Source organism: Triticum aestivum, chromosome 7D, assembly GCF_018294505.1.
Source record: "Triticum aestivum cultivar Chinese Spring chromosome 7D, IWGSC CS RefSeq v2.1, whole genome shotgun sequence".
In the NCBI taxonomy this organism is placed as follows: domain Eukaryota; kingdom Viridiplantae; phylum Streptophyta; class Magnoliopsida; order Poales; family Poaceae; genus Triticum; species Triticum aestivum.
In genome coordinates this window covers 598,012,129-598,026,549 of record NC_057814.1, presented here as the reverse complement: position 1 = coordinate 598,026,549, position 14,421 = coordinate 598,012,129, and the positions used below count along the sequence as shown (strand labels likewise).

The following is a 14,421-nucleotide window of genomic DNA, read 5'->3' as shown; positions in this document are numbered from 1 at the left end:
GAAAGAACCAACGCAAGCTCAAGAGGTAGCAGTTTAGTCCGCCAAGAGCGGGCTGAACGAAGCCTTCACCAGCCTACTAACAGGCTTCGAGGTATGCGATGTAATATGTTTAGCCGCTTTTCATATGAAAAATATGCCTGTGTATAGATAGTAGCCCCTGAGACTCTGTTCGGCTTTTGAAAAAAAAGGCCGAACAGAGGATCGAGTAATTTTCGCAGGAGATAACGTACTTGTCTATTTTGATAAACTGGCTTCACTTTTAGCGGCGACCGCCCAAGCCGCCGAAATATCCGAACTCAAGCGGAAGCTGGAGTTGGCCGATGAGGATCTCGTCCGCATCAACAAGCGGTTTGATGAGGCGCAAGGTATGTTTTTGAAAAATTGTTTACACACCTGAAGTAATATGCCAATGCAGATTCTAAGCTCGTGTGTTGCCCTGATCATTATTACAGGTAATGCGGCTGACGTCGAGACCCTGAAGAGCGCCCTTGCCTAGGCCGAGGAGCAGGCACGGGTGAGCAAAGCGGCCGCTGAAAAAGCGGCTGCGGATTTGAAGGCCGAGGAGGTCACCCGCCGCCAGTATGAAGACCGGGTGACCGAAGTGGAGCAAGAGCTCAAGGATGTCGCCAGCATGTGCGAGGCCTTGGAAGAGAAAATTAAGGCCCAAGCGGCCGATCTTGCCAAGGCTCTCCAGGGGGCCAAGGAGGCGTGGACCGAGTCCCGGGCGGCTCGCGAAGAGATCAGGCAGGCCGAACAGATAGCGACTGGTAAGCCCTTTCTTTTATAGAGTAAATTCGGTGGTCAGAAATATGCCATGCTCACTCGACTATGGAGTTCTTCAAATGCCTTTGCGGATCTGCCGAAGAGAGCTGTCGACGCTGCACAGTATTTCCGGGCCCAAGAGGAGAACATGACGGAGAAGCTCTTCTGGTCACAATACCTGGCGCCGGAGCGTCCAACGCTGTTGAACAACCAGATGATGCAACTGGCGGAGCTGCATATGATGTCTGGGTTGGCTATGAAGGACATCATAGTCCGGCTGTGGCCAGCCGAACCCATTCCTAGTAGCTACTTCGGCCTGGTCAAGCGGCTCGCCGATGCCCTACCCCGAGTTGAAGCTGTGAAGCGCTCGGCGTGCATAGAGGGTGCGCGGATGGCCTTTTGCCGTGTCAAGATGCATTGGGCGAAGATGAAGGCCGCCGTCGTGGCAGTCAAGGGCCCACCCAAAGGCAAGGACCACCACAAGCCGGAGCGATATTTCGAAGACGTCATAGAGGGTGCCCGTTTAATATAGGGTCAATGCTCGAAGGATATCATGTTTGACTAAATGTATCCGAACTTCCCAGACGTTGTGTTATAAACTAAGGCTTTGTAATATATTTGTGCCTTTATCTGAAATTATTTTCCTCCTATGCGGACGTTTTTGTTTCTGAAAGTTTACTAGTTGTCGGCTTCAGCCCCCACGTAGATACTACAGGGGTGTTCGGAATTGTATATGACCACACTTGATCCAACGTCTTGGTTCGTAAAGGAGGTGTCAGTGCAGCGAACCAAGCAATCAGACTATGCGGCTTTATCACTCTCACTTAGCCATAGGACATTGACAATGGGACTTTGATCTAGCCCCTGGTGCATGTGCGGCTATCCGAACTTGGATACCTTAGGCGCGTGACTGGGTGGAGGCCAGTCCTTCGTACAATACGGAAAAAAATCACAAGAGATTTAGTAAGTCACCAAATCGCTGACCAGCTCTCATTGTATCATGACAGTCAGTTTTCGGCTTTCTCTACTGAGGTGTTTGATTGGACGAACCAGAAACACAATCACAGTAGTTCTCCCTTTACTACCTTAGCCGAACAAGCGGAACGTAAGGTGGTAACCACAGGAGCCGGGCAACCCAACTATTGACCAAAGACATGATTCGGAGCCGATGCATATAATGCAATATTCGGGACGCCGAAGTATACTATAAAAGTGTTCGGACTTCTTTTTTTTTTGAGAAATATATGTGGCCGAATATAGCCCTGGCAATTTAAATCATGCCGAGGTGTATATGCCAACCTGACGTGAAGAGGGAATACAGATTATGAAATAAGCCAATACCGAATAGGGTTGGACGAAACTGTTTCCATTATAGTCTGATTAATACATCAAAACGTGCTCTTATAGAGGATGCCATAAGCATCAAGGCTATTTTACATGCCAAGAATTTGTGAACAAGGGAAAGCTGTATACATGTCCTAAAAAAGAAAAGGTGGTCTTGAAGATCCTTTGGACACCCTGCGGCACGTCTGCGTCACTTTCGCCTTTGTGGGAGAGATTCCTTGCGAGGAACGGCCCACGGTCGTCTATACGAAAACGGGCTCGGAAAGAGTCCCTGCATGACCGTGGAGTAGCTAGGTTTTAACGCACCTGTGGTATTTGAAAAAAAAAGATCAAAGGAAAAAGGTCAAGGTCACACATAGGGTCGAGCCGTACTATAGACCTATCCGTATTGTGCCTCGGCCGTTGCCCAGGGTATTTTGAGTGCGTAATTATGCACGCGTGGTAGATGTGCCACGGATGTGTGTGCCGATCGACGGAGGAAAAACTGCTAGTCTAGCTCTGGAGTCGCCGAGCTGTCATCATGCAGAGTAGACCGGACGCGTTTAACAATGTCTGGGGGCTTGATGGTCGATGAGGTGTGCGGCTTGATAGGGTCGCTCTATACCTCGGCTGCGAGGGCTGCGGTGTGCTCCTCGGTACGGAGGGAGCACTCCAACTGTGATGACGCTGCAGGGTCCATGCATTTTGAGCTTTAAGTAAGCATAATGCGGGATTGCATTAAAGCGAGCGAAGGCGGTTCGTCCGAGCAGTGCGTGATAACCACTGCGGAAGGGGACGATGTCGAAGATCAAGTCTTCGCTTTGGAACTTGTCCGGCGAACCGAAGACTACTTCAAATGTTATTGAGCCCGTGCAGCGGGCTTCTACACCAGGTATTACTCCTTTAAAGGTGGTGTTAGTAGGCTTGATTCTTGATGGGCCAATACCCATTTTGCAGACCGTGTCTTGATAAATCAAGTTAAGACTACTACCGCCGTCCATGAGGACTCGTGTGAGATGGAATCCGTTGATGATCGGATCAAGGACCAAAGCGGCCGAACCTCCGTGACGGATGCTGGTCGGGTGGTTCTTACGATCGAAGGTGATCGGACAAGCCGACCAGGGGTTGAATTTTGGGGCGATTGGCTCTACAGCGTAGATGTCCCTTAGTGCGCGCTTGCGTTACCTCTTGGGGATATGCGTGGCATATATCATGTTCACTGTTTTCACCTCAGGGGGAAATTTCTTCTGTCCCCCTGTGTTCGGTGGGCGAGGCTCTTTGTCGTCCTCGCTTGGCGGCCCTTTCCCCTTATGTTCAGTGTTTAACTTACCGACCTATTTAAAGACCCAACAATTTCTGTTGGAATGATTGGCAGGCTTGTGAGGGGTGCCATGAATCTGGCAGGGCCGATCGAGTATTTTTTCCAAACTGGATGGACCATCTTTGTTTCCTTTGAATGGCTTCTTCCGCTGACCGGATTTAGAGCCACTGAATCCGGCGTTAACTGCCATGTCTTTGGTATCTTCATTGTTGCTTCGATGCTTGTGTTTGTTGCGTCGTGGCCTACCGTTGCCATCTCTGGCTTCGAAGGTGCCAGGGTTGCTGGTAGTGTTGCTTCTACGAGCTAACCAGCTCTCTTCTCCCACACAAAAGCGAGTCATGAGTGCTGGTAAGGGCTGCCATGGACTTCGGCTTTTCTTGGCCGAGGTGTCGGGCAAGCCATTCATCGCGGATGCTACGTTTAAAGGTCGCGAGGGCTTTGGCGTCTGGACTATCGATGATTTGTTTTTTTAATTAAGAACCTAGTCCAGAGTTTGCCGGCTGACTCTCCGGGTTGCTGGACTATATGACTTAGGTCATCGGCGTCCGGAGGCCTGACATAGGTACCTTGGAAGTTGTCTCAAAAGGCGTCCTCCATATCTTCCCAGCTACGTAGAAATGGAGTTCTCTAGGAGGCTGTTTAGCCAGTGCCGCGCTGGTCCCTTTAGTTTTAGTGGGAGGTAATTGATGGCGTGGAGATCGTCACCACGAGCCATGTGGATATGGAGAAGAAAATCTTCAATCCATACTGCGGGATCTGTCATTCCATCGTATGATTTAATGTTCACGGGTTTAAACCCTTCTGGGAACTGGTGCTCCATTACCTCATCGGTGAAGCATAAGGGGTGTGCGGCGCCTCTGTATCGGGCGACGTCACGACGGAATTCGGACGACATCTGTGTTCGGTTTTCAGCCCGGGTGAGATTATGCTTGTCGCGCCGGGCCTGATGGTCGTCCTCTCGTGTTGGGGCACATCCCCTTGATCCATAGATTGATCTGGTCTGACCGGCTCTATTGTCCAGGTCTTGCGTAGGTCGTAGGTGTAGCCCGGAGCCGCTACCTCATTGCCTTTACAGCGGGGTGGTGCGGGCTGGTGTTCAGAGTAAGTAGCCGCTCTGTCCCGTCCACGTGGTGGTCGGTCAGGTTCATCAGCAGGTTTATACTTTGGCGGTATTGGCTCAAGGGCCTCGTCGTCAAATTGTGGGAGTAGCTTGCGCTTCGGGTAGCTCTTTGTTGGGCGTTCGAGGCCGTATTCTTCGGCTGCCAGGACTTTAGTCCATCTGTCATTGAGCGTATCCTGTTCGGCTTGAAGCTGATGCTGCTTCTTTTTTAGGCTTCTCGCTATTGCGATTGGCTGGCGCTTAAAGCGCTCTTGCTCGAGGGGTTCCTCTGGCACGATGAAGTCTTCGTCGCCGAGGCTCACATCATCCTCAGAGATTGGGAGATAGTTACTATCCTCCGAGTCCTCGTTCCCGACCGGATCGTCGGGGTTAACTTGCCCCTCCTCCCAATCATCCTGTTCGAATGTGGGCTCGACGGGGGCTTCGGGGTCTTCGGCATTCACCAGAGTGTTATTGTCTCCGGTGCCAGTATTGCTGTCTTTTTCGTGACGCGATTTTGAGCGGCGCCGCTGGCGTCGACGCTTCGGTGGTGCCTCTTTCCTGCCTTTGCCGTCATCCGCTTCGGAGGTGGCCGTCCAACGTCCGGTAAACGGCGGGTCTTGGCCTTGTTTGTCTCCGTCATCGTCGTCCATGCCGTCGATGTCTTCGGAAGCGTAATCCAGCATGTCGGTTAAGTCTTCGATAGTGGCTATGAAGTGGGTGGTGGGTCGGACGTAAAATTCCCCACTTTCAGCCCCTAATCTGGGCTGGGTGTAGTTTGGAGGTGATTCCTCTATAATGGCGAGGGATCGGATTAACTCCAGAGCCTCGTTTAAGAGCGAGGTTTGGACAGGGAAGCGAGAGTCCACTGAGCTAGGCAGGGCAAAAGCCTCCTGGCCATGCTCACTTGGCGTGGACCTCAAGAGTTTGGAGCTAGCGTCTGGGGGCGAGTCGGGCTTTCCAATGATAGGGGGAACCCAGTTTGACTCCAGGCTTGCCGGTGACACAGTCCCCTCCGGATCTCCGGTAGTGAGCTTCATAATCGGAGAGAGTCCGGTGGGCTCCAAACTCCCATCTTCAGACCCGGTAGTTTGCTCTGGATCTAAGACCAGACCGGTGGTCGAGGTCGCGAACCCTTCGAAGATCAAGTCTCCTCGGATATCAGCGACATAATTTAGGTTCCCAAAACTGATTTGATGACCAGGAGCGTAGCTGTCGATCTGTTCAAGGTGGCCAATCGAGTTGGCACGCAGCGGGAAGCCGCCGAACACAAAAATTTGACCGGGGAGAAAAGTCTCCCCCGAAATAGCATCATTGTAGATGATCGAATGAGCCATTGAACCTTCTGTCGATGGCACAGTGGAACTCTCAATGAAAGCACCAATGTCGGTGTCAAAATCGGCCGACCTCGGGTAGGGGGTCCCGAACTGTGCGTCTGAGGATCGAAGGTAACAGGAGACAAAGGGGACACGATGTTTACCCAGGTTCGGGCCCTCTTGATGGAGGTAATACCCTACTTCCTACTTGATTGACTTTGATGAATATAGGGGTTACAAGAGTCGATCTACCTCGAGATCGTAATGGCTAAACCCTAGATGTCTAGCCTATATGATTTGTGATAGCCTCTACGGACTAAACCCTCCGGTTTATATAGACACCGGAGGGGCCTAGGGTTGTACAGAGTCGGTTTATAGAAGAAGGAATCTACACATCCGGACGCCAAGCTTGCCATCCACGCAAAGGAGAGTCCCATCCGGACACGGGGGAAGGCCTTCTACCTTGTATCTTCACGGCCCATCAGTTCGGCCCATGTCACATAGCCCGGACACCCGAGGACCCCATAATCCAGGACTCCCTCAGTGCGCCCATCGACCATGGCGGACGGCGTTCCGGGAGCTCGATGAGCAGTGACAACGGGATGAGTTGGAGAAAGGGGACAGGGGGTAAATGGAGAGAAGCTCACGGCGAGGTCGTCTAGAAGCTCAGGGGGCGCTCTGGTTGCTGTGGATCAATGGCGACATTCCTCAGGCGCAGGCGACGAAGATGAAGGCGATCCCGGCAATGCAAGCCACCTGAGGTCGCTGGCGTTGGCTGGGCGTCGTATGGTGATGGGGCGATGCTGACGGACATGATGGTTGGTCGATCAGGTGGCGGTGGGCGCGCAAGCATTGAATGAAGGCGACGACGCGCTCGGTTCCTCTCGGTGAGCACAAAAGCGAGAGAAGGAGGGGGCTAGAGTGAGGGAGAAGCGAGAGGGGGCTCGGGCGTCTCCAGACGCGGGGTCAGGGACATGGACGAGCCTCCAGCGCGAAGCAGGAGGTGGCGCGGCCGCGTGCATGCTCGGCAAGCAGCAACGTCCCTCCCTGGCGTGAGGGAGAAGACAGTCCAGCCCCAAGTGGACTGGCTAGCTTGTCCAAATGGGTTGGGCCAGCGAGCTGGGCCCCAGGTAAGTCCTTCTGCCTTTTTTATTGCCGTGCTTTGTTTTATTTCTGACACTTTGTTTTGGATTTAATTTAAATGCCAATTGAATTTTAAAACTCATGAAATTTAATATGTAGACTAAAGTGACAAAACCAGAGTCACATACCAAGTTTCACAATTATTGGACTTATATTTATTTTATAGTAAATATAAATCCAATTCAAATAGCTATGAATTAATTCAAAGCCCCAAAAATAAATACTTTTAAGCCTCCAAATATATTGGTTTAAATTTTATTCTTGCCAATAATTTTCAAAGCTAAAAAGGTGTTGGAAATATGCCCTAGAGGCAATAATAAAGTGGTTATTATTATATTTCCTTAATCATGATAAAGGTGTGTTATCATGCTAGAATTGTATTGACCGGAAACTTAAATACATGTGTGAATACATAAGCAAATACAAAGCCCTAGTGTGCCTCTACTAGACTAGCTCGTTGATCAAAAGATGGTTAAGGTTTCCTGACCATAGACATGAGTTGTCATTTGATAATGGGATCACATCATTAGGAGAATAATGTGATGGACAAGACCCATCCGTTAGCTTAGCATATGATCGTTCAGTTTATTGCTACTGCTTTTTCTTAATGTCAAATACATGTTTCTTCGACCATGAGATCATGCAACTCCCGGACTCCGAAGGAATGCCTTGTGTGCCATCAAATGTCACAATGTAGCTGGGTGATCATAAAGGTGCTCTACAGGTATCTCCGAAGGTGCCTATTGGGTTCGCATGGATCGAGACTGGGATTTGTCACTCCGTGTGATGGAGAGGTATTTCGGCCCTCTCGGTAATACAGCATGGCAAGAAGCTTGCAAGCAAAGTGACTAAGGAGTTAGTTATAGGATGATGTATTATGAAACAAGTAAAGAGACTTGCCGGTAACGAGATTGAACTAGGTACGGAGATACCGATGATAGAATCTCGGGCAAGTAACATACCGACGGACAAAAGGAACTACATATGTTGTCATAAAAGGTTCGACCGATAAAGATCTTCGTAGAATATGTAGGAACCAATATCGGCATCCAGGTCCCGCTACTGGCTATTGACCGGAGAAGCGTCTCGGTCATGTCTACATCATTCTAGAACCCGTAGGGTACGCACGCTTAACGTTCGTTGACAATATAGTATTGTATCAGTTATGTATGTTGGTGACCGAATGTTGTTCGGAGTCCTATATGAGATCACGGACAGACGAGGATCTCTGGAATAGTCCGAAGGTAAAAGTTGATATATGGGATAATAGTGTTTGGTCTCCGGAAGGGTTCCGTAATTCACCAGAAGGGGTTTTGGATGTTTCCCGAAATGTTCGGGTACGAGAACAATTTATTTGGGCCCAGGGGTAAAGCCCATGGGGCTTTAGGAAGGTGCAAAAGGCAGTTTTGCAGAGGCCAAAGGGGCCAAACGCCAGGGACCCTGGCGTCTGGTCCTGGAGTCCAAGAAGGACTCTTGCCTTGTTGGCTAAACCGACTTTGAGGAGGCTCTTTCTCCAAGAAACAACCTCAAGGCTCAACATATAAATAGAGGGACAGGGCTAGCACCGGGAACACATCAAGATTCACCAAGCCGTGTGCTAGCAACCCCGCCCCCTCTAGTTTATCCTTCATCATAGCTTCCGTTGTGCTTGGCGAAGCCCTGCGGAGATTGTTCTTCACCACCACCGTCACCACGCCGTCGTGTTGCCGGAACTCATCTACTACTTTGCCCCTCTTGCTGGATCAAGAAGGCGAGGACGTCATCGAGCTGAACGTGTGTTGAACGCGAAGGTGCCGTAAGTTCGGTACTTGATCGGGACGGATCGTGAAGGTGTACGACTACATCAACCGCGTTGATAAACACTTCCGCCTAGCGATCTTCAAGGGTATGAAGATGCTCTCCCCCTCTCATAGTTATGCATCTCCATGGATAGATCTTGCGTGTGCGTAGAGACTTTTCGTTTTCCATGCAATGTTCCCCAACAAAAGGAACATTTCCTTGGGAACATTTGAAGAAATTTTGGTTGATCATTTCAAAATATTTTCTGAGGCTTCTGGAAATTCCTCAATTCAGTTTTAAAAAATTTAAAATGATGACATGATGATGCTCACTAAATAACTAATTACCAATATATTATTTTGTGTTGAAGTGCTGTCGGTTCTGTATATTATTTGGTCAGCGCATTTATTTGCACTGGTGGCAACCTTTAATGCCCAATATATGTAATTTGTTGTCTGGTTGCACTTTATTATTACTGGTGACGAACTTTGATGCCCAGTGGATGTAATATGTCGTAATTTCTTTATTCTATAGTCTAGGTTTATGCTTAGTCACTATGCTGTAACTAATTTACTATATATTGTGTCATCGCTCCCTGAAAAGGGCGTAAGCTTCGACGGAGGTCAATGGGCCAAAACATTATCCATCAGTGGTATATAAAAAATAATTACACTGCGCAAATGGCCAGCCTGCAACTCGTCATATATGGGCTGAAACATGGGCCCACAATCATCTCTGGCCTTTAGCAGGCCTAAACGTAAACTGGGCCCAAGTAGTTTCGGGCCTTTAACAGGCTGAGTCAACAGTGGGCCTTAGTTGGGCCAGAAAATACCATGGGCTTTTAACAGGCTAAAAGGTAGATTGGGCCTGAATTGTGCCGAACAAATCACGGGCCGACAGCAGGCCAAAATATACCTCGGCCCATGATTGGCCGAATTATAAGATGGGTCGTTAACAAGCCAAAATTTATCTCGGACCTCGGTTGGCCCAATCACATTATGGGTTGTAAGTAGGCCAAATGGAAAGTGGGCCATAATTAGGCCCAATTTTATCACGGGCCTTTAACATGCCAATGGTCAGGTTGGGCTTAAATTTATCCATGAAAACCACGAGCCGTTAAGAAGCCGAAAGTCACTTCGGACCAGAAATGGGCCCAATTGCACCAAGGGCTGCTAGCAGGCCGAACTTGGTCTAATTGTTCAACGGGCCTTTAACAGGCCGAAATACAAACATGGCCTTCAATGGGCGGATCTGATATGGGCCGTAATTTGGCCCGATTGCACCAAGTGCCATTAACAGGCCGACACAAACAAAGGCTGAAATGGGTCAAACTGTTTAATGGGCCTTTAACAGACCAAAAGATAAACCGGACCTTCATTTGGAGCAAAAACATAATGGACTGTTTACGGGCTGGATCTGCATATGGGCCTTAATTTGGCCCAAAGATATGGCAGGATGTTAACGGTCTGGCCCACTAGTATCTGCCAAAATCTTGTGGGCCTTTGTCTAGGCCGACCCTTTTAACATAAATGGGCCATTGTTGGGCCATTCCACATGTCGACATCTCATTGGTGCGTCCCGTCCATTGGAATGATGACATCTGTCGCAATGCTGAGCTGACACGTGGTTCCGTTGGCGAATGAGAATTTGTCGGGTGGAAAATTGCCATTGGTCCGATTGTTAACGGGTATCGGATCCAAAACCGGCACCTGATAGCTTAACGGCAACCCATTATGATGGATACCACGTGTTAGTTACCCTTGACGAAAACTCTTCCACGACGCGTCATTTATCATCACGGAAGTGAACACTTCCGTGACAATAAATTGAGTATTGTCATGGAACACTTCTACGATAGCACAGGTATGACTATCTTCATTCTATCATAAAATCGTCACGAATGTATATGCGAGATAGAAAACGTGACCTACTATGACAAACACGTATCATCACGGAAGTGTTGTTTCAGTAGTGACTCTCTTCGGTCACTACTGCAGGATGTTGCTAACGCGACACTACAATCAGAGACCCTTCAACGAAACTGTGCGCGATGTATTGATCGCAAACGGTGATGTAAAAAACCGTCAAAAATGATGCAAATGTTTGCGATGCGGAGACATCAAACATGGTTCAGATTATGGTGGTGTGTGCGATGCATGGCATACGGTTCACTCGAATGAACTATTTGCGATGAGCTTAAAAACAGAAACGGGCAGCAAGATGAAGGTGTGTGCGATGTATGGCATACCGTTCACTCGGATGAACTGTTTGCAATTAGGAAACATAGTAGAAACGGTCGGGTAGAACAAGGTGTGTGTGTGTGATTGACGACATACAGTTCACTCGGATGAACTATATGTGATTAGGCAACACAACAGAAACGGTCAGCTAGATCAAGGTGTCTGTGATTAACGGCATACACTTCAAACGGATGAACTATTTCCGATTAACCACAACAAACAGAAACAGTTCGACAGATAAAGTTGTGTGCGCTAGATGGGCACACATTCTAATTAAAAGAAGCGTGTGCGATGGTAATAACGAGCGCGCGCGGTTGATGGAACAAGACGTGTGCTGACATCACCTATTGCGGTGCACCCTATGGTGCAAACACCACGTACGCGGCCGAGAACGAGTGCCCACTTTACGCCTTCCGGGAATCGTACCACACTTCGAAATATGAACCGTCAATAAATTTTGAACTTGCTTCCCTTCACATTCACAATTACTGTTCACGCCGATCAAAACCTGTTCACACTGATCAAAACCTAAACGGTTTCCAACTTATGAGCGTATTAGTACTCGGTTATAAATACTACCTACTCCAAGATGACTGCACATTCCTCCTCAACTCCTCATCCACAAAAACAAACAAGTCTTTCATCGTCATTCCCTTGCGTCTGCCATGGCCCGCATGAGTTCTGGGTCGGGAGAGGCGAGCATGGAAGCGAAAGCATGAGAGATGTCCTGCCGCACCGACATAGCAGCACAGAGGTCCCGCCGCACCGTCGATGCAGCAGACTGGTTCGGCCGCGCCGCGGAAGTAGCAGAGATGTCCTGCCGCGCTGCGAATGCAGCAGAGAGTTCCTCCCGCGGCATGGCGGCCTAGGAAAATGTCTCGGGGCAGGCGAGGACTCTCACAGGCGCGTGTGTGCTATGCTTGATGACCTGATGGATCGGATCTCCGGCTGGATGAAGCTGCAGGATGAGATGAATGCCTCGTTTGAATATGCTACCAGCGTCATCTAGGGACTAGGGGAGGATAAGGCAAGGCTCGACACCGAGCGCGAGGAGACCACTGCCTTGTTGAAGAGGACGGGCGTCATTGTCAAGAAACTTATGGACGAGAATGCCATGCTCCGCATCGAGCGCCAAAGGCTGGTGGAGGAATCCGTGGATGCTCTCAAGCAGCGTAATGAGGACAGGAAAGAGGTCATTGCCGCTCGCCGCAAGAACTAGTCTTCGCGGCCTACAGCAACGCATCAAGAAAGTAGAGATCAGCGAGCAAGATCATTGTCTGCGTCTTCCTTCTTCTTTTGCCCTTGTGTATTTTGGGCGTTGCCGCATGTGGGTTTTTTAATTATCTTCCTAAATATGCAAGACAATTATTATCCACTGTCATCATCCTTATATATTCATATCAACCTTGATATAAGTCGCAGTCAATGCTATATAGTATGTCCATCAGATCTTACATCAATATTCATGCAAAATTCTCTTTTCGGATTTTCTTATTTCTTCTTCAATCTCAGTCCAGTGAAACATAGCCACGCCACAAAACATGGGCTCGGGCGCCATTATTGGAGCCGTTGGGAGAGAGGTGGGCGACGGATGGAGGTCAAAGGGCTCTCCTCCCGATAAGCACGCGTAGGGGTCTAATCGCATGCCTCCCGTACTCAAAGAGCTACCCTGCATGATGCCTCCTAGCCAATAAAAAAAGGGGACGCGTGGCAGCACGTAAATGGTAAGTAGAACGCCCACAATTTCAATAATACTTGTGTTTCCGATTGTAACGTGACAACATTTGTTCCAAAATGACTTTGTTGGCTGTTAATGTGTGCGCCTTCGCGAATTGGACAAAAAAATTACCACAACATGTTGGTGGCATGTCATGACACCATACCAAGTTTCATGATTTTCAGGCAAGTTTTGGATTTACATGAATTTAAAAACCAAGTTTGTTGATGTTTCCGGCCGAGCCACGACGCCTAGATGTTTGAATTCCACTCTCATTTCTTGTTAATGGGACCTACATATTCACCCAAGTACACATAAATGATTTTGAACCAACTTTGGCACAGTGGAGCATGTGCTTGTAGTGCAAATTTGAATTATGCGCATTAAATGACCAGAAACTCAATTAATGTATAAAAAGGCCAAACAAAAACGGAATAATTCCAATATTTAGCACAAAACTCCTATTGGTCTATGTTTCCTTTGTAAAAAAATCAAGGCGGGGAAAGGCAGTGTATGTCGTTTCGCACACGAAGGTGACACGTTCCCTCTCAGAACCACAAGCCTTCTTGAGAGAAGATCCGGTTTGCAAGAAGGTTATACCAAAGCTTGTCCCAATTCGGCCAAAAAAATACCACAACATGTTGGTGCCATGTCATGACACCATGCCAAGTTTCATGATTTTCATGCATGTTTTGGATTTACATGAATTTAAAAACCTAGTTTCTCAATGTTTCCGGTCGAGCCACGACGCCCAGATGGTTGAATTTCATTCCCATTTCTTGCAAGGGACCCATAAATTCACCCAAAGAAACACATGTGATTTTTCAACAAACTTTGGTGCACTGGAGCATGTGCTTGCAGTTAAAATTTGAATTATGCACATTAAATGTCCAGAATCTCAATTAATGCATAAAAAGGCCAAACGAACCCGAAATAATTCCAATTTTTAACACGACACTCATATAGTTCTATGTTGGCTCTGTAAAAAAATCAAGAAGGGGGGGAAACGGCGTATGTCGTTTCGCACACAAAGGTGACACGTTTCCCTCTCGGAACCACGATCCTTCTTGAGAGAAGCTCCGGTTTGCAAGAAGCTTATACCGAAACTTGTCCCAATTCGGCCAAAAATTTACCACAACATGTTGGTGCCTGATATGTCCATTTTGCATCATGTTTTCATACTGTTATTTATTATGTTTTTATTCATAATAATGCTTTTGGGAGTAATTCCAATGCCTTTTCTCTCATAATATGCAAGGTTTACACAAAGAGGGAGAATGCCGACACCTGGAATTCTGGACCTGAAAAAGCTATGTCAGAGTTACCTATTCTGCACATCTCCAAATGATCTGAAAATTTACGGAGAATTGGTTTGCAATATATGAAGAATATTAGAGCAAATAACTACCAGAGGGGCCCACCAGGTAGGCACAAGCCACCTGGGCGTGCCCGGGAACCCAGGAACACCCTGGTGGGTTGTGCCCTCCTCGGTGCACCTCCGCTGCCCATCTTCTGGTATATAAGTCATTTTGACCTAGAAAAAATAAAGAGAGGACTTTCGGGACGAAGCGCCACCATCTCGAGGCGGAACTTGGGCAGGAGCACTTTTTCCCTCTAGTGGAGCGATTCCGCCGAGGCAACTTCTCTCCCGGAGGGGGAAATCATCGTCATCGTCATCACCAACCAACTCTCCTATCTTTGGGAGGGCCATCTCCATCAAC

At 48.3% G+C, this 14,421-nt stretch overlaps 1 pseudogene; it reads left to right on the top strand.

Moving 5' to 3' along the window:
* The first annotated feature begins 353 nt into the window (after positions 1 to 353).
* The window catches only part of LOC123171374 (uncharacterized), a 104,014-nt pseudogene continuing 89,946 nt past the window's right edge, over positions 354 to 14,421 (top strand).